General features: G+C 40.2%; 1 protein-coding gene and 1 long non-coding RNA gene across 2 annotated transcripts in view; both read left to right on the top strand.

Moving 5' to 3' along the window:
• The window catches only part of NUDT3 (nudix hydrolase 3), a 129592-nt gene that overhangs the window by 60442 nt on the left and 49222 nt on the right, over nt 1-19928 (top strand). The window lies entirely within an intron of this gene.
• LOC128931749 (uncharacterized) overlaps nt 881-19928 on the top strand; it is a 30899-nt gene continuing 11851 nt past the window's right edge. Inside the window, exon 1 of the long non-coding RNA XR_008480622.2 lies at nt 881-19814. This is a non-coding gene — a long non-coding RNA (uncharacterized LOC128931749). The remainder of the gene's footprint in view (nt 19815-19928) is intronic.

Raw genomic sequence — 19928 nt, 5'->3', positions numbered from 1 at the left:
CTTCTTTATTACCAGGTGATGGAGTTGTGACATGGTAATATTAACCAGGCACTCTGTGCCAAACCGTTTTTTGTGACTTCCCATGGATTTCTTCCAACACCGCCTGTTACCTGTGGCACAGAATCAAGAAGCAAATAGTTCCTCACCTCTAAGGAATAAGAGGAACAGGCAGCATTAGTATAAATGACTCATTGTCATTAAGTTTTGGAGGAGGTGCTTCCTGTATCCTAGCCATGGAACTGTGGCTAAAGAAATGATTCTGTTAGCCAGGTACTGTTAATGGTACAACTTGAGAGATAATAGTATCTTCTTTTTTATTTAGTCACATGATGTTCCACATGTGTGTTGTGTGTTGAGTTCCTGGGCCATGATATGCTACTATATACTCCAGAATAAATAGAAGAAGTAAAGTCATGGACCCTTAGTTCTCTTATTTCAAGAATTTACAGTCTGGGGGAAACTGAGAAACAGATTGCAACTCAAAACCCAGAGAAATGAACTAATGTTTTTCCATACCCTCTTCTGGTGATACCATGCTCCGCTCTTGTTATCTCATTTAGGGCTCCTAACTTGGTTGTATAAGCTTTATTGCCCCAGTTTACTCACCCTGGCCACATAGGTAGTGCTTTTGAAATCCATTTCCTTGTTCTAGAGGGAATTTAAGATTGATTCTAAGAACATACAAAAAAGCACTTACGAAAAATACAAGTCTAATTCCTGTGTTTCTTTTGGATCCAGCTTTTGGTGAAGGGCTATTAGAATAATCTTGGAATATCCAAGGAATTCTTTCCTTGCTCTGAATTCCTACACTTACATTGGCTTATTTCACTCTCATTGTAACATCTGTCTTCTACCCATAACTAGATTATTCTCTCTGAGGGCAAAAATCATGTTTCCCATCAAAAATACCTATTTTACTTGCCTAGTACACAGCTAGGTGAACAGAAAGTAATTAATACATGTTTCTTTGATAGATGGAACAGTAGTTGGAACAATGCAGATGCTGAAGAAATACCCTAGATGGAAATTATGAGAGTGTAGAAAGTGATAAACATTGAGAAGAGGATGTGAGAACGCATTCTTACAGTGGAAGACTAACCCGGGTAGAACCAAATGGAGTCAAGAGGGAGGGGGTGTAGTGAAAACAACATTGACTCAGGAACCCTGGTTTCTATTAGTGTCAGTTAATAGCTGTGTGACCTGTGAGAAAATAACCTTAAACACCCTAGACCTTTTGTCCTTCATTTGATTTATCTTCCTGTTTACTCCATCATGGAGGGAGTGGAGGGGAATATGAGGTTCAAATGAGAATGTGAGTGTGAATGTCCTTTGTGAATTATGTATCACGCTACCAGTTAGGATGTGTGCAGCTGAAAATAATATTATGCCAGTTACTGTTTGGGAACAGGTTTATATCACATAACAAGAAGTCCCAGGTTCGCTGACGCAGCAGTATTTAGAGCCCAGGTGCTTCCTTTCTTTCTATTCTGCCATCCTTTGTACATTGTGACAGAGACTATATGGGCTGTATCATAAATTTTTTCTCACTCGGAAATTATATATTATATATCCGTTCTTTTTTGGAGTAAATATATATTGGCACATTCCAATATAAGTTAAATTTCTAACAAACATTTAATCCTCTCTTATTGGCCATGCTTTTCAATTACTTTTAATTAAAGTCTAAGAGGTTTCTCAAAGTCATATCCTAGATGGTGAAGGCTCTAGTAGTTTAAACATGGAACTGACATTCCCTTTGCCAGGAAAGTAGTTTAAACATGGAACTGACATTCCCTTTGCCAGGAAGTTTAATCATAGCTTATTTACGTTGAACCATAGCCTCTTGTGACAGCATGCTCTGCTTTGCTTGTTATCTCATTTAGGACTCATAACTCAGTTGTATAAGCTTTATTGCCCCAGTTTACTTGCATATGTTTAAGTTGAGCCATAGCCTCTTGTGGTGACACCATGCTCTTTGATGGGAAAGGTGATTTTTGCCTTCAGAGAGAATAATCAAGTTATGGGTATAAGACAGATACTACAATGAGAGTGATATAAGCCATTGTAAGTATAGGAATTCAGAAATGAGGAAATAATTCCTTGGATATTCCAAGGGTAAGATTATTCTAAATATAAGTTTAAGCATAAGCAGTGTATAGGGTACATTTACTTTTGTTTGCGGGCTTGTCTCCTTGTGGTGACAAGATGGCTCTCACAGCTCTATCCTTACACATTCTTTTCAAATGCAGGACACACAGTTTTACCTCCTGGGTTTCTCTTTATTTGAGAGAAAAGAAACTCTCCCCAGAAAGTCCCCCAGCAGACTCTTTATGTCAGTGTTCCAGAGTTGCTTTGCATGCTTATGATTAAACTTCCTGGCAAAGGGAATGTCAGTTCTGTGTTTAAACTACTAGAGCCTTCGCCATCTAGGATTTGGCTTTGAGAAACCTCTTAGACTTTAATTTAAAGCAATTGAAAAGCATGGCCAATAAGAGAAGATAAAATGTTTATTTTGTTAGAAATTTAATTTAGATTGGAATGTGTTAACATATGTTTACTCTAAAAAACAATGGATAAATAATATATAATTTTAGAGTGAGAAAAATTTATTATACAGGCCATACAGTTTCTGTCACAACTATTTAACTCTACCATTGTAGGACAAAAGTAGCCATAAACGGTACAACACGTAACCATATGGGCCTGTGTTCCAGTGAAGCCTTATCTCTAAAAACTCTCGTGAACCATAGGTAATCCCTGTTTTAAGCTCTTGCTACTCACAATGTGGTTGGTGCACCAGCAACATCAGCATCAGCCAGGCTTGTTAGAAATGGAAAATCTCTGACCCCAACCCAGGTATACTGTATCAGAATCTGATTCTAACAGGACCTTGGGTGATTTTGAGAGCTTACTGCATTAGAGTATTGAAGTCTTACCAATGAGTGTTCTGAAAATTCCTCCTGATGGAGCTGTGGAGCGAAATGCTCTTTGAGGGTTAGACTGTGGTTTGGCGGTCTCCACACCCCTTCCAATACTCTTCTCACATGGAGAGACTGGAAAGCTAAAAAGCACTTTTCCTAGACTCATGTAAGGAATGCAACTAAGTCTCCTTGATGGTACTCAGATATCCCCAATACAAAGCACTTATACAAGATTGCTTTAGTCACAAGGAGGGCATGTTCTGAGAGCAGCAGGCCCATCTGTTTTGGTGGCACACGTTTAGACAAAGGAGATACGGCTTTGGCATTGGCAGTCATAGTGTCAACTTCCTGATTTGGCTGGTGGCTTTTATTTGGCAGCTTCCTGATCCATCCCAGAAGTAGCAACTCCCTTGGCAGTCCAGTTCTGCAATGTGGTTTTGAGAATTGTTCTTGGAACCTTGGCCTGTGTTTCTTGAGTTCTCCTAGTGATTCTGTAAACTGTTTGTATCCCTTAATAAATCACTCTCTTAAACTAATCGGGTTGGATTCTGTTGTCTGCAATTAAGAATCTTGACCCATCCAGATTCCCTGTGAATGATAACAGTTGCTTTAGTTGCATCTGACTTTCTCTTCTGCTTGGCTGGGCTAACCCATCAAGGAATTGAGATGTCTTTGCAAAGCATTCCCCTCTAAGGAAGAGTGTCCAGTGGCCCATGAGAGAGCTGTCTGATCTACAGTGTGTCAGTAGTTTAATCAGGCAGATCTGATTCTGTGGGAAAGTGAAGCTGTGGCAGAATCCAGTTCAGAATCTGCACCTTCCTCATAGCTGTTTACTGATTTAATGTTATCTGTCTATTCAAAAAATACCGAGTGCCCATCTATCTTGCACAAAACACCGGGCCACAAGTTGAGGATACAGAAATTTGGGTTTTGCCATCATCACATGAGCTTAACATCTCACTGAGAATACAGATTTAATAGGAAACTATAATTTGAAAATTAAACTTTGAGGGAACAGTTTGTATAGCATGCTAGGGGACTTGTTGGCAGAGTAACCAGCCAACTCTGGCACAAAGATTGGCTCCTAGGAGAATGTCTGGATGGTTATAGACCTGCTCATTTAAGATTGTCCCATTTTGGAGGGACTTTGGGGATGCAGTAGGTAGTGTAATGGTGGTCTTATATATGATATCCCCACATAAGGGAGATTAGATAGAGGAGGGATGAAGTAGCTGGTGAGCTTTTCTTTACTGTGAAGCAGAATTGGGTTCCCACTTTACTGTTGGACCTGTGTTAATGGGGAATTAGAAGGATGTAGACACGTCCTGAAGGGCAGGTAGGATTTTGTACTTTGCACCCCTAGGCCTAAGAGCACCAGAACCTTTGCCTGGCTCTTTCTGTAGGAACTCAAAGTTTGACTGTTCAAATAAGTGTGGTAGGGCCAGTTGGTGGCCCTAAACTGAATAATTCAGATTTAAATCCAGTTGGCCTCTGTAGCTTCTAAGGTGCTTAAGGCAAAAATGGTGTTTGAGACTGGCCATGCAGTTGTGGATTCAGACAGATTGTTACAAGACCTGAAATTGAGTGATGATTATAGAGTAGAGAGAGAGGAAAAAGTTCAAAGACCTTGTGCAAAGACTTGATACTTGGCTTTGGGAGTTGTGGTTGGAATATCTCTGGCAGTTCTACTTTTGTAGAGCACATTTGGATTTGCTGTCTGATTCAGGAAAGCTGACCTTATTTGTTGTCACTGTTGCTGTTCTGTTTTTGAGTGTTACAGTTGAGTTATTCCTGGATTATACAAGTGCAGCTAAGATGTAGAAAACCAGATGTTTACAACAGAAAATGCATTGAGGGAGTAGGAAGGATATAGGTTACTGTGCTTACCTTTTGTTTCCTGAAAATTGCATACTATCCTTCTGTAGGTAAAAGGGAGAATAGCATGAAATAGGAATCAAGTGCTCATGAAGCAAGGAAGTGAAAGATGCAGCACAGATAATTAAACTACACTCCTCATATGCTTAGTATCTTACCTAGTAGCTCCTCTCGAAGGAATCCTGATCTTGAAACTTTATTCTGTCAATAATACTGGAATAAAGTATGGGATCTGATGATACGATTCTTTGACTGCAGGCAAGCTCTGCCTGACATTCTCAGCCTTAAAGAATCCTTCCTGACTTTGAGCAAGTATTTTTTCTGTAGTCAGAGGAGAATCATATCATCATATCCCATATTTTATTCCAGCATTATTGAGAGGATAACGAAATGTTTGTGAGCTGCTTTGAACATTAGAGTAAGTATTCAAATAAATAAAATGTACAAACAATAAAAATAAGAGAACATATCATTACAAAAACAGAAACAGTTCAGTGGCTTCCATCAAAACAGAATGAAAGAAGTGGTTTTTCCAGTTTTATAAACAGAGAATAGACTTGAAATCAGAGACTTGAAATGCTGATAGATGTTTTTTATTATCCTTGAAGGGAAGCCTTTGTAAATAAAGCACTATTTAGAGGTTTATTTCGTTTTCAAGATGTTTATGCTTTCAGATCTGATTTTTTATTTGTAAATGTAGGAGATTTTAATAGCCACTTTTTGAAGGGTTTTGTGGATAATAACCTCTACACCAATTAATTGAAAACCTTCGGTTTTTTCAAATTGCAGTTATAAATTTAGTATGTTTTGTTTTTAAAGAATTTCAGTTGTCCTGCTTAAAAAAAAAGCCTTATAAAGCTCTTCAGTAAAAAAAAGTCTTGTGGAAAACTACTACAAGAAAACACAGGGGGAAGCACTTTAGAACATTGGTCTGGACAAAGATTTTATAGGTAAAACCTCAAAAGCACAGATAACAAAAGCAAATACAGACAGATGGGATTGTACCAAACTAAAAACCTTCACTGCAAAGGAAACAATCAACAGTGAAGAGACAGTCTACAGAATGGGAGAAGATATATGCAAACTATTCATTCAACAAGGGATTACTATTCAGTATATACAAAGAACTCAACTGCAAAAAAAGAATCCAGTATTAAAATAGGCAAATGATGTGAATAGACATTTATCAAAAGACAAAAAATGACCAATGAATACATTGAACAGGGCAGGGATTAGAGGCATCAACACCTACCCCCAGACTCCTCTACCCTACTCAAAAATGTGTATATAACCTTTTTTTTTTTTTTTGAGATGGAGTCTCACTCTGTCATCCAGGCTGGAGTGCTTGGCTCATTGCAACCTCCACCTCTGGAGTTCAAGCTACCTGCCTCCTGAATAGCTGGGATTACAGGTGAGCACCACCGTGCCCAGCTGATTTTTGTATTTTTAATATAGACGGTGTTTCACCATGTTAGCCAAGCTGGTCTGGAACTCCTGACCTCAGGTGATCTGCCCGCTGCGGTCTCCCAAAGTTCTGGGATTACAGGGGTGAGCCACTGTGCCTGGCCTAACAATTGTGTATTTTCAGATAGCTACAAGTAATGATTTTGAATGTTCCCAAGACAAAGAAATATTTGAGATGATGGTTATGCTAATTACCTTGCTTTATTGTCATTTGTTTGTTTTGAGACAATCTTGCTTTGTTACCCAGTCTGGAGTGCAATGGCACAATTATGGCTCACTGCAGCCTCTGTCTCCTGGGCTCAGATGATCCTTCCATCTTAGCCTCCTGAGTAGCTGGGGCTCCAGGTACAAGCCCTGCTAATTTTTATAGAGGCAGGATTTCACCATGTTGCTGAGGCTGGTCTCAAACCCCTGGGCTCAAGCTGTTTGCCCACCTTGGCCTCCCAAAGTGCTGGGATTACAGCCACATTATGCCCGACCAGATTTAGCATTATATATTAGATACATGTAGCAAATTGTGACTGCACTCCATAAATACGTGCAATTACTATGTGTCAGTTAAAATTAATAATAAAAATATTTACAGCCAGGCCTGGTGGTGTGGGCCTGTAGTCCCAGCTACTGGGGAGACTGAGGCAAGAGAATCACTTGAGCCCAGGAGTTCAAGACCAGCCAGAGCAACATAGCAAAACCCCATCTTAAAAAACAAAAAGAAAAACAAAGCACAGCCTTTTCAAAGAAATATAAAATTTTATAAAACACAGGAAAACACCTTTTTTTAAACAAACTCCTGTAAATCTCATACATTACACGTAGAAATAAGATGTTTTAGAGTATTTAAATATTCCCATGCTGTATATAAGCTTATTAAGATTTTTGACTTCAAATCATGCCAGAAATAAATTATTCAACTATATTTTTAAAATTTGAGGCCAAAGGCTTCCAGCCTAATAGGTGACATTCTTCTAAGCATTTCAAAATCTTAGAATCTGTCTAGTCTCCTTAACACAAAAATATTATGTGGTAATAAACATTATAATATTTAAGGTTAAAATATTATAAATTATAAAATACTTATTATTTTAATTACCTTAAACATTTTTATATTTAATTCTAAGTATTTCTAGAATTGAAAGATGCTTACCTGCTAAAAAGACTGAGCTTTCCTTTTAAATGAGACCACGCCTCTTAGGTGACCTGACCGGATACACTGACCCTGTTCACTTTTGCTTCATCATGACTCCATAACTTCATAAGGCTGGGGGTCATTGAGTTCACACACCATGAATCAGCATAGCTAATTTATTGCATCAACGTGAAGGTCACTTTGCTCATGAAATCTTTGTGATTCCTCCCAGTAGGTTCACTGATGCTGTATGTTTCCATTGCAGTCTGTACTTACAGCACTGTTGTATTGTTCATGCTTTATTGATGTTGCTTGTTTAATTATCTGTCTTTTGGGCTAGACTTTATACTCTGTATAGTCAGGTACCATTCTTTCTTTCTTTCTTTTTAGAGACAGTTTCTTGCTCTGTCACCCAGGCTGGAATGCAGTGATGTGATCGTAGCTAACTGTAACCTCAAACTCCTGAGCTCCAGCAGTCTTCCTGCCTCAGCCCCCTGAGTAGCTGGGACTACAGGTGCATGCCACCGTGCCTGGCTAATTTATTGTTATTATTTATTAGAGACAGGGCCTTGCTATGTTGCCCTGGCTAGTCTCCTAGCTTCCAGCCCCTCCTGCCTCAGCTCCCAAAGTGCTGGGATTACAGGTGTGAGCCATTATACCTGGTCCCCATTTTTTCTTTTTTGAGATAAGAGTTTCACTTTCGTCACCCCTGCTGGAGTGCAATGGCAGGATCTTGGCTCACTGAAACCTTTGCCTCCTGGATTCAAGTGATTCTCCTGCCTCAGCCTCCCGAGTAGCTGGGATTATAGGCATACACCACCATGCCCGGCTAATTTTGTATTTTTAGTAGAGACAGGGTTTCACGACGTTGGTCAGGCTGGTCTCAAACTCCTGATCTCAGGTGATCCACACGCCTCAGCCTCCCAAAGTGCTGAGATTACAGGAATGAGCCACCGCGCCCGGCCCCATTTTTTCTTGCGCATCGTTGAATCTCCAGTGCTCAACACATATCTCATGTGCTTAATAGAATGCTGCAATTATTGGCTTAACTATGAAAACAGCTACAGAAATGCAACTGCAGCAGGCCCTTTTAGGTTGTCAGAAATAGACATATTCTCCAAATGCCTTAGTTAAGTGAGAAAGAACATGACATCGTCACAGCAACTGCCCAGCCAAGGCTGTACAAAGCTGGAAACTTAGGTCAGAGTGCACAGGCAGGCATCACTCGTAGCAGGTGGAACAACAGTGGAAATGCAGAGTTGTTCAAGAAGCCTGGTCACACACCAGTGGCTCCTTCCCTCTCTTCCACTGTGGAGGACCTGCCTGTCTCATCTCTTCTCAGCCTCCTAGCCTACTGCTTTTGTTTTGTGTTTTTCCTCTCTTATGCAAAACTTTAACCTGTCTGTTGATTCTGTCTCACATTCAGCCTTCCCAAGAGAGGACCTGATCGGTTTTGCCTAGTGACAACTTCACATAGTATGCCCCTTTGGGCAGAGCTGCCAGGCCACATCATCAACTTCTGGCCATTTTGAAAATGTCTACCTTACCTTTGCATCAGTTGCTAATTTTTAATTCTCTTAGCTGTGCTCAGAGTGGTGAAGCCACATGCTATAAAAGCATGACAACCCATGGTCAAGTACCATCTACAGCAGATTTTCAAGGGTCCTGTGTATGTAGTAGGATTATCTACAATTTATAGGAGAAAAAAGGCTGAGGTTGAGTGATTTGCCACAACAAGTTGTGTTCAGCCTAGTGTACTCAAGGTAAGATTTGAGTCCAGGACGTCTTTCATCCCTTGACACTCCTAATGCTATGCTCCTTGAACGATGTCCACCAAAATGTTTGCAGTGGTTATCTTTGTGTTAGTTTATAGATTATCAAGTTCTCTGCATTGAGCATATGTTTCTTTTGTTACTAGAAAAAGTTTCTATATAAACATGAAAGGATTGAGATTATTGAGTAGTTTGTCATGGCATTGTCAGTCCCAGGTCTTACTAAACTCCACCTGTTCTAAAACTTTGTGCAGCCTAGCTTAAAATTTTTAGCATATTGGCTGAATTTCAGAAACAGCTAAGTTTGAGCCATTAGCAACCACATTTAAGGGGAAGGCTAAAATATTCCCTTTTGCAAATTAGCCTCCATCTTTTTTAGTTGCTTGTGGTTAAAATCCTATTAGAGTGACCCCTTACAGGGTTAGGGGAACAGGCTTGCTCCCATGGCCTGCCATGAGCTTTAGTAACAGTGCCTCTTTAGACTAGGGCAGCAAAGGCTGTGTGAGCCAGCCATGTGATAGTCTCTCTGTAGTAAAGAAAAGCACCTCTTTTGTATGATCTCAGAGCTATTCTTTTTTGCTAATTCAGTGAGAAAGGTAAAACTCTTGACTGATGGGAAGAAAGAGAAGCTGGGTCTGAAACTGTTCTGTCTTCTGTTTATCTTACATTCCCATTTCCTTTACCTCTTCTCACCTCAGCCATCCCAAGAGTATTATCACAAAAATACAGAACATCCGCCAGGAGGAAGAGGAGGGATTGCTCTTACTGTCTCAGGGGCTGCTTCAGAGGTAGAAGTGAAGGAGGTAAAATAAGAAGCAGGAGATGCAGGCACACTCAGATGGTGTAACTTTTACTGGAAAAAAAAACAGGTGAAAATTATATGCCTAAAGGATAGCCATTCCTTGGTATCCATTCATTGATATTGGCTTCAGGACCCCTGGCGGATATAAAAATCTTTAGATGCTCAAGTCCCTTATATAAAGTGACAAAGTATTTGCATATAACCTACCCATATCCTCCCATATACATGAGATCATCTTTAGGTTACTTATAATACCTCATGCAATGTAAATGCTATGTAAACCCTTAAACAACAAGGAGTTGTGAACTGCATGAGTCTGGGTCCACTTATATGTGAATTTTCTTCTGAAGTTACACCATTACACTGAGTGTGCCTGCCTCTCCTGCTTCCTTTTTTACCTCATTCACTTTTACCTCTGAGGTGGCCCTGAGACAGCAAGAGCAATCCCTCCTCTTCTTCCTCTTCTTCCTTAGCCTATTCAACATGAAGATGACGAAGATAAAAACCTTTACCAGGCTCCACTTCCACTTAATAGTAAACATATTTTCTCTTCCTTATGGTTTTCTTAATAACATTTTCTTTTTCCAGCTTTATTATTATAAGAATATAGTAAATAATATATACAACATATAAAATATATGTTAATCAACTGTTATTGGTAAGGCTTCTGGTCAGTACTATACTATTAGTAGTTAAGTTTTGGGGGAGTCAAAAGTTATATATTTACTGGACATAGTGGCTTACACCTGTAGTTGCTGCACGTTTGGGAGGCTGAGGCAGGAGGATTGCTAGAGGCCAGGAGTTTGAGAACAGCCTGGGCAACATAGGGAGACCCTGTCTCTCCAAAAAAGAAAAATTAGTTGGGCATGTTGACACACACCTGTAATCCCAGCTATTTGGGAGGCTTAGGAGGGAGGATTGCTTGAGCCCAGCGTCAAGGCTGCAGTGATCCCAGTGAGCCATGATTGCCCCAGTGCATTCCAGCCTGGGTGACAGATCAAGACCCTGTTTGTCTGTTAACAACAACAAAAAAGTATACACAGATATACTTTTGACTCAGTGGGAGTTGGCGCCCTACCCCTGCATTGTTCAAGGATCAACTGTAGTTATACTGTATTGTTTAGGAAATACAAGGGAACAAAGTCAGTGTTCAGTACAGATACAATTTTTTTTTAATTGTCAATCTGCAGTTGGTTGAATTCATTGATGTGTAGTGCACAAATACGGGGGGCCAACTGTACTTGTAGTCAGCCTGATAGTTAGCTTGTGACATAGCCATTGCTTTTTTTTTTTTTTTTTTTTTTTTTTTTTTGAGACGGAGTTTCGCTTTTGTTATCCAGGCTGGAGTGCAATGGCGCGATCTCGGCTCACCGCAACCTCTGCTTCCTGGGTTCAGGCAATTCTCCTGCCTCAGCCTCCTGAGTAGCTGGGATTACAGGCAGGCGCCACCGTGCCCAGCTAATTTTTTATATTTTTGGTAGAGACGGGATTTCACCATGTTGACCAGAATGGTCTCGATCTCTTGACCTCGTGATCCACCCGCCTCGGCCTTCCAAAGTGCTGGGATTACAAGTTTGAGCCACCACGCCCGGCCTAGCCATTGCTTTTTTAAAACATGTGTTTAGTTCTCTGTGACTTCGTCACTTACATCCTAATAGTACTTCTTTGCTACTCCTCTGGCTCATACCGCCTATTTATTGCTTTGCCATTTAATCAACCCATCTTCAGGGGGTTTTCTGCCCTCCCTCAAGTCTTTGTACAAGTTATGTACATACAGTGTCATACAGAAAATAAAAATTGCACAGCATGTTTGACTTAATTAACCTGCATTAAAGAAAGTTTGTAAAAGAAAAAAAGAAAAATCCAGCAGGTCATGGACAACTTAAAAAAAAAAAGGTTGAAAGTCTAAATGCCTTAATGCAGAATAAATGAGGTTACCCTCCTAATGGCACCTCAGGAGTTCAGAGCTGCTCGATTGTCTGGCCTTGTTAATCTGTCTTTGGCAGTCTATCAAGAAGTAGGCCAGGCACAGTGCTGACACCTATAATCCCACCACTTTAGGTGGCTGAGGTGGGCAGATCACTTGAGGTTATGAGTTTGAGGGAGGTGTGGCCAATATAGTGAAACCCTGTCTCTAATAAAAATACAAAAATTAGCTGGGTATGGTAACGCATGCCTGTAGTCCCAGCTACTTGGGAGGCTGAGGCAGGAGAATCACTTGAACCTGGGAATCAGAGGTTGCAGTGAGCCGAGATCACCCCATTGCACTCTAGCCTGGCTGTCATAGCGAGACTCCATCTCAAAAAAAAAAAAGCAAAAAAAGTTGTTTTAACTCATCTTGATCTCATTTGTATTTTCTTTCTTTCTTTTTTTTTTTGACACAATCTTGCTCTGTTGCTTAGGCTGGAATATAGTGGCGCGATCTCAGCTCACTGCCACTTCCACCTCCGTAGCTTGAGCGATCCTCCTACCTTGGCCTCCCGAGTAGCTGGGACTACAAGTAAGCATGCACCACCACACCTGGCTAATTTTTGTATTTTTTGGAGAGACGGGGTTCCACCATGGTGCCCAGACTGGTGTCTTCAGTCCTTAGTTCAATCAATCTGCCTACCTTGGCCTCCAAAAGTACTAGGATTATAGGCATGAGCCACCGCGCCCAGCACCATTTGTTTTTTCTAATAAGAACATGGAAAATGCCATAGTGAACTTTATTTCAAAAATACATATCTTTGTTTTTTTTTTTTTTTTGAGACGGAGTTTCGCTCTTGTTACTCAGGCTGGAGTGCAATGGCGCGATCTCAGCTCACTGAAACCTCCACCTCCTGGGTTCAGGCAATTCTCCTGCCTCAGCCTCCTGAGTAGCTAGGATTACAGGCATGCGCCACCATGCCCAGCTAATTTTCTGTATTTTTAGTAGAGACGGGGTTTCACTATGTTGACCAGGATGGTCTCGATTGACCTAGTGACCCACCCGCCTCGGCCTCCCAAAGTGCTGGGATTATAGGCTTGAGCCACCGCGCCCGGCCAAAAATATGTATCTTCTTATCCTAATTCCTGTACCATGCATTCTGTCCCTACGCGCGCACGAACGCGCACACACACCCCCCATAGCAACCAGAAGACTCCGTATGGTATCTCAGAACAGTCTCTAACATGAAAGCAGAATTTTATGTTTTATATTATACAAGAGTAGAACATTTAAAAAGTCTGTGACTGCTTGAGAGTAATTTAAGATATTCTTTGTCATCCCTTTTTTAGTTCATAAATGTTTGGCTCTGTTTGGAGTGGGGGAAAAAGTGAAGGCACAGTGTGACTGTGTTATATTTTCATCTGTACCTTTTACCCAGCCTGTGAGCAGTTGTGAATAGACAGTTGAGAGGGTAGGTTTTCATAGGATTTATCAGAGAAATAACATGTGTTTTAAAAATCCAGAACTTTAATCACAAAATATATATCATTTAGTAGCAAAATTTTGTGAATAATATATTAAGGATACTTTTGATCATTTCAACATAAGTAAAGCAGTTTGGGGAATTTTGAGGAAGTAATATTGTAGATCAGGGATCTCCAGCTCATAAACTTGTCAGGAAGGGGACAGGCAGTTGACAGTGAGTACACCTCTGACAAGGTGGGTACAGCTGTAGTCATGGCTACTTGGGAGGCTGATGAGGGAGGGTTGATTGCTTGAGCCTAACATCAAGGCTGCAGTGAGCCATGGTTGCACCAGTGCATTCTAGCCTGGATTACAGATCAAGTTCCTATTTGTTAATAAAAAGTATATACAGGTGTTCTAATTAGGAAAATATACAATCCTCTTTGTACTTTACATCTTTTCATTCTACTAGGAACATGTATTAATCAAAAAAGGTAAGCTATAGTGGGCACTAGCTTAATTAAGTGATCAGACTTGGTTATACTAATACACTAATGGCAGTTAAGTCCCAGTATATATACATATATCAAAATATGTTGTACACCATAAATGTATACAATTTTTTATTTTTTTGAGATGGTGTCTCACTGTTGCCCAGGCTGGAGCATAATGACGTGATCTTGGCTCACTGCAACCTCTGCCTCCTGCGTTCAAGCGATTCTCCTGCCTCAGCCTCTCAGGTAGCTGGGACTACAGGTGTGTGCCACTACGCCCAGCTGACTTCCTGTATTTTTAGTACAGACAGGGTTTTACTCTGTTAGCCAGGTTGGTCTCCATCTTCTAACCTCGTGATCTGCCCACCTCGGCCTCCCAAAGTGCTGGGGTTATAGGCATGAGCCACCACGCCCAGCCTACAATTGGTATTTGTCAGTTAGACCCAAATAAAGCTGGGGATGGGGGAAGACCCCGTGTGATCAGATCCTCTGATGTTTCAAGAGAAGCTTGAAAGTTGGATTCTCGTCCAGGTGCGGTGGCTCACACCTGTAATCCAAGCACTTTGGGAAACCAAGGTGGGTAGATCACCTGAGGTCAGGAGTTTGACCTGGCCAACATGGTGAAACCCTGTCTCTACTAAAAATAACGAAAATTAGCTGGGCGTGGTGGTGAGTGCCTGTAATCCCAGCTACTCGGGAGACTGAGGCAGGAGAATTGCTTGAACTTAGGAGACAGAGGTTGTAGTTAGCCGAGATGACACCACTGCACTCCAGCCTGGGTGACAGGGCAAGTCTCAAAAATAAAAAAGGAAAGAACGCTGGATTCTCATGTAAGATCTTCTGATCTTTCAATGTGGGCAACTAATTTTAAGAAATGGCTTTTTTAAATGTCAGAGTAATATCTGCATATGAATTAAAAAGACAGCAACAGTAGTAGTACTGAAAGGCTCATAGTGAAAAACAACCGAAGTATGTGTTAATTGAATGAGCTGTGTTCTGGATTTTAACTATTTTAAACTGTAAATTGATAAACTCCAATCTCTTAGAAGATAATTTTTGCTTTTTAGTCTCCTAAAGCAAATAAAAGTTTCTAACCTTAGGAATATTTTACTGTTAAAATATTAAAATTAGAAAGTGTATCTAGATGCAAATTGCTATAAATCAGGAGAGACAATGAGTTAGCCCTGTTTCTTTAAAAGCAGGCTTTATTTAGATGGCATTTTCTGAATTTCCATTATTTAATTTTTAAAGAATTCTAAATCACATGAATATGAATTTCTCATTACAGTGTACACGTCTGGCCTATGGCTTTATCTTTAAAATCAGTACTAAAATAGGCAAATAATTTTTCTAATGTTTGATAGTTGTCAAAATAAAAAGTTGGAGAGAAAATAAGCATAAATACTTATTATATACCAGCTGTATTCAAGATCCTGAGCTGGAAGCTCCAAAGGACGGTAATGTGGTAGATGCTACTTTCCCTAAGACAAATTGTGTATTTGTCAGCGCTGCCATGTCTGTCATACTACCGTGCTTTTACTTTTACTTGGTAAGAAGACAGATACTTTTAGTTCCTTTGTTCACAGCACTGTCATATATAATAATCATCATGTCTTAGTTCATTATATGTGAGAATTTTATTCTGATAATTTATTCTTTTAAAGGATTTAGTGGGAAATGTGGCTCCATAATAAAAATTTCAGGAAAGCCTTTGTTCACCTAACATGGACATATATTTTTGTGTGAGGAATTTGTTGTTGTTTTTTTTTTGAAACAGAGTCACACTGTCACCCAGGCTGGAGCGCAGTGGTGCACTGTCAGCTCACTGCAGCCTCCACCTCCCAGGTTCAAGCGATTCTCCTGCTTCAGCCTCCATAGTAGCTGGGATTTCAGGCGCGTGGCACCACACCTGGCTAATTTTTGTATTTTTAGTAGAGACGGGTTTCACCATGTTGGTCAGGTCGGTCATGAACTTCTGAACTTGCAATCCGCCCACGTCGGCCTCCCAAAATGCTGGGATTACAGGCTTGAGCCGCTGCACCTGACTGCGAGAAAGTATTTTTATTCTGCCCTCCTAGGAAAACTTATACAAAGAAATATAGCAAAAGAAGTTAAAAGCTTATTCTTAGAATTTTGGCTAAATGCAGTGGCTCACGCCTGTAATCCCAGCACTTTGAGAAGTCATGGTGGGAGGATCGCTTGAGCCCAGGAGTTCGAGACCAGCGTAGGCAACAAAGGGAGACCTTGTCTCTACAAAAAAATGTTAAAAATGGGCTGCACATGGTGGCATGCACCTATAGTTCCAGCTACTCAGGAAGCTGAGGAGGGAGGATCCCTTAAGCCCAGGAGTTTGAGGCTGCAGCAAGCTGTAGGCAACAGGTCAAGACCCTGTCTCTTGAAAAAAGAAAGAAAGAAAGAAAAAATAATTGACTATATATAAAGTGATTAGAGAAAGCATATCATATTTTTTTCTTTATTTTTCATTTTTTTTCTTTTTTTAATCTTTTTTTATTTGCTTTTTCTTGCACATCATATTTTAATGTAGAAGGTGGTGTGACGCAGTTTTACATTAGAGAATGTAATTTTTTACATTAGACAGAATGAATCCCATAGATCTCTGGCGTTACCTTTCAGGCTCATAAGTAAATTGGTATTGAATCTCCTGTTTCTGGCAGCTGAGAACTTAGGGCCTTCCGTCTCACTTACAGTTCAGGGATGAAAGCAAACCTTGGCATAGATATAGACCCCGGTGAAGGGCCTGGCTGAGGTGCAGTTGTGTTGATTCCTCTGCTCAGCTTTTGCTCTGTGCTCACGTGGCCGAGTGTAATTCAACACTGGCCCCAGAGCCATGTTCCTAATAGAACTGCCTCTCTCTCTTTTCAGTGAAGCGTCTCTGCTCCAAGACTGTTACGAAATGGTGAATGGCTGCCCCTGGGTTATTTCCGTGATTACTTCTAGAGTCATCATTAAGATGATTGACTTTTTAGGGACTCGGTTATTTTGTTTTTTTAGAAATTCATAGTAGATACTATTGACTATATGAAAAGTGGTATTCTTAATGTTATTACATATTTGTGTTAGTAACCATTTTAGTTTTAAATATATAGGAGCTGTTGACTAAGAATATCCGTTAGAGTGGTTTGTAAAGTTTTAACCCGAAAAATGGAGACATACTGGGTGCAGTGGCTTATGCCTGTAATCCCAGTACTTTAGGAGGCCGGGGGCAGGAGGCTTACTTGAGGCCAGGAATTCAAGAATACAGTGAGCTATGATCATGCCACTGTACTCTGTCCTGGGCAACCAAGTGAGACCCTATCATGTTCCTAGTAGAATGAAAAGACAGAAAGTGCAAAGAAGATTATATATTACTCTAATTCCGTGGCTAATTAGAAAATTTTCTTTTTTCTTTCTTTTTTTTTTTGGAGATGGAGTTTCACTCTTGTTACCCAGGCTGGAGTGCAATGGCACGATCTCGGCTCACCGCAACCTCCGCCTCCTGGGTTCAGGCAGTTCTCCCACCTCAGCCACTTGAGTAGCTGGGATTACAGGCACGCGCCACCATGCCCAGCTAATTTTTTGTATTTTTAGTAGAGACGGGTTTCACCATGTTGACCAGGATGGTCTCAATCTCTTGACCTTGTGATCCACCCGCCTCGGCCTCCCAAAGTGCTGGGATTACAGGCTTGAGCCACCACGCCCAGCCTGAAAATTTTCAAGCATACAAGAAAAATTCAAAAATAGTAAACCAAACACTATACTTTCTTCTAGATAAATCTTTTGACCTTTTGCATACTTGCTTTTTCTTTCTATATTTTTACTTTTTTTTTTTTTTGCTGTTCCATTTGAATGTAAAGTTGTAGATAGTGTGACACATCACTCCAAAATTCTATTCTTTAGCATGTATGTCTTTCTTTCTTTTTTGTGACAGGATCTCCCTGTGTCACCCAGGCTGGAGTACAGTGGCACAATGTCTGCTTACTGTCACCTCCACCTCCCAGGCTCAAGCAGTTCTCCCATCTTAACCTCCTGAGTAGCTGGGACTATAGGCATGAGCCACGACAGCCAGCTAATTTTTGTATTTTTTGTAGAGACAGAGTTTCGCCATGTTGTCCAGGCTGGTCTTAAAATCCTGGGTTCTAGAGATCCACATGCCTTGGCTTCCCAGAGTGCTGGGATTATGGTCTACTGTGCCCGGCCCTTCTTTCTTTGTGCTTGCCCACCCTCCCTCTCTTCCTTTCCTTTTTTTTCCTTTTAAAATTTAGATTTAGGGGATATATGTGCACATGAGTATATTACATGTTGCTGAGGTTTTGGTTTCTAATGACCCTGTCACCCAAGTAGCAAACATAATACCTGATGAGTCATTTTTCAGCCTCCTCTCACCCCACTTTTAGAAGCCCCAGTGTTTATTGTTTCAATCTTTGTATGTGTGTGTACTCAGTGTTTAACTCCCACTTATAAGTGAGAACATGCAGTATTTCGTTTTCTGTTTCTGTGTTGATTTGCTTAGGATAATGGCTTTCAGCTATAACCACATTGCTTCAAAGGACATGATTTTGTTCTTTTTTATGGCTACATAGTATTCCACTGTGTATATGTACACTTTCTTTGTCCAGTCCACCATTGATGGGCAGCTGGGTTGATTCCATGTCTTTGCTGTTGTGCATAGTAGCATGTATCTTTTTGAAATAAGACCAGTCTCCTACATAACCATTGTCATACCTAAGAAAATTTATAATAATTCCATAATATTATTCAATATTGACTCCATATTCAAATGTCCCCAGTTACCATGAAATGTTTGTTATATTTGTTTCCTCACTAGGCCTTAACCTAGGTTCATATATTACTTTTGGTTGTATGTTTTCTCAGACTGTTTTATCATAGAACTATATTTCTCTTCTTTCCACATGCCTATCCCCCATGCTACTATTTAGGAGAGTGCAGGGTAGTTGTCTTATAAAATGCGTCACATCCTGGTTTTGTCTGATTGTTTCCTCCTGGTTTCCTTTAACTTGTTTCCCCTTCCTCTGTATATCCAGCAACTTAGTCTAAAACAGTGCCATCCGATAGAACTTTCTGAAGTGAAGGAAAAGTTCGGTATCTTCACTGTTTACTATGGCAGCCACTAGCTGCCTTACGTAGCTAGTTAAACTAATTAAGGCTTTCTGGGCACACTGCCTGTGGGATAGTTCTGCTCCACAAGAAGCAGTAAAACAACAACAACAACAAAAACTAACTAATTAAAATTAAATAAATGTAAAATTCAGTTTCTTAGTTATACTAGCCACAGTTCAAGTGCTCAGTAGCTACATGTGTATGATGGTCACCATTTTGAACAGCACAGGTCTAGGGGCTTGATTGGTTGAGGATAAATATTTTTGGCAAGTTGCTGCATTGATGTACTGTGTGCTTCCTGATGCTCATGTCACTTGAGGTTCTAGTACCTGGGCACCTTGGTGAGAGTGTAGTACTGCTCAGTGATTTGCACACCCGTGGAATGGATTGGGAAGGATAGTGATGGTTGATCTTCCCTGAGATTTCCCACTAGAATTCTAAGCAGAGAGGAAATAGTAAGTGAAAAAAATATATATTACACCTCACTGATTATCAGATAAATGCAAATTAAAACAAACTGGCATCTTGCTCTTATTAGATTAGCCAAGATTTTAAAACTAATTCTATGAATGGTGAATGAGACCACACATATTATGACTTTTGATGAAGGAGACCGCACATATTATAACTTTAACGATGTCTGTGCTATCTCGGACCCTATATACCAGTCATTCTAACTACTTTCCATTCCAGGGTACCCCACACACCTGACATAACGCACGTGATTCCCTCCTGCTAGAAACGATGCCTTGTCCTCTTGCCACCTGGAGACGGTTTTCAGCTTAGTCACTACATTTTATCGAAGCTTTCATGACTTTCCATGTTGATATATAAGTGCTTTTTTCACCATCTCCTAATATAAATTTCAGGTGTGTTTTTCCTATATATTTATATTTACTGTGGATATTTTATTTTATTTATTTATTTTTGTTTATTTATTTATTTATTTAGAGACAGAGCTGGTATGATCATAGCTCACTGTA

This window comes from Callithrix jacchus, chromosome 4 (genome assembly GCF_049354715.1).
Source record: "Callithrix jacchus isolate 240 chromosome 4, calJac240_pri, whole genome shotgun sequence".
Lineage (NCBI taxonomy): Eukaryota > Metazoa > Chordata > Mammalia > Primates > Cebidae > Callithrix > Callithrix jacchus.
Note: the sequence above shows the minus strand (reverse complement) of the source record. Positions and strands in the feature narration are given on the sequence as shown.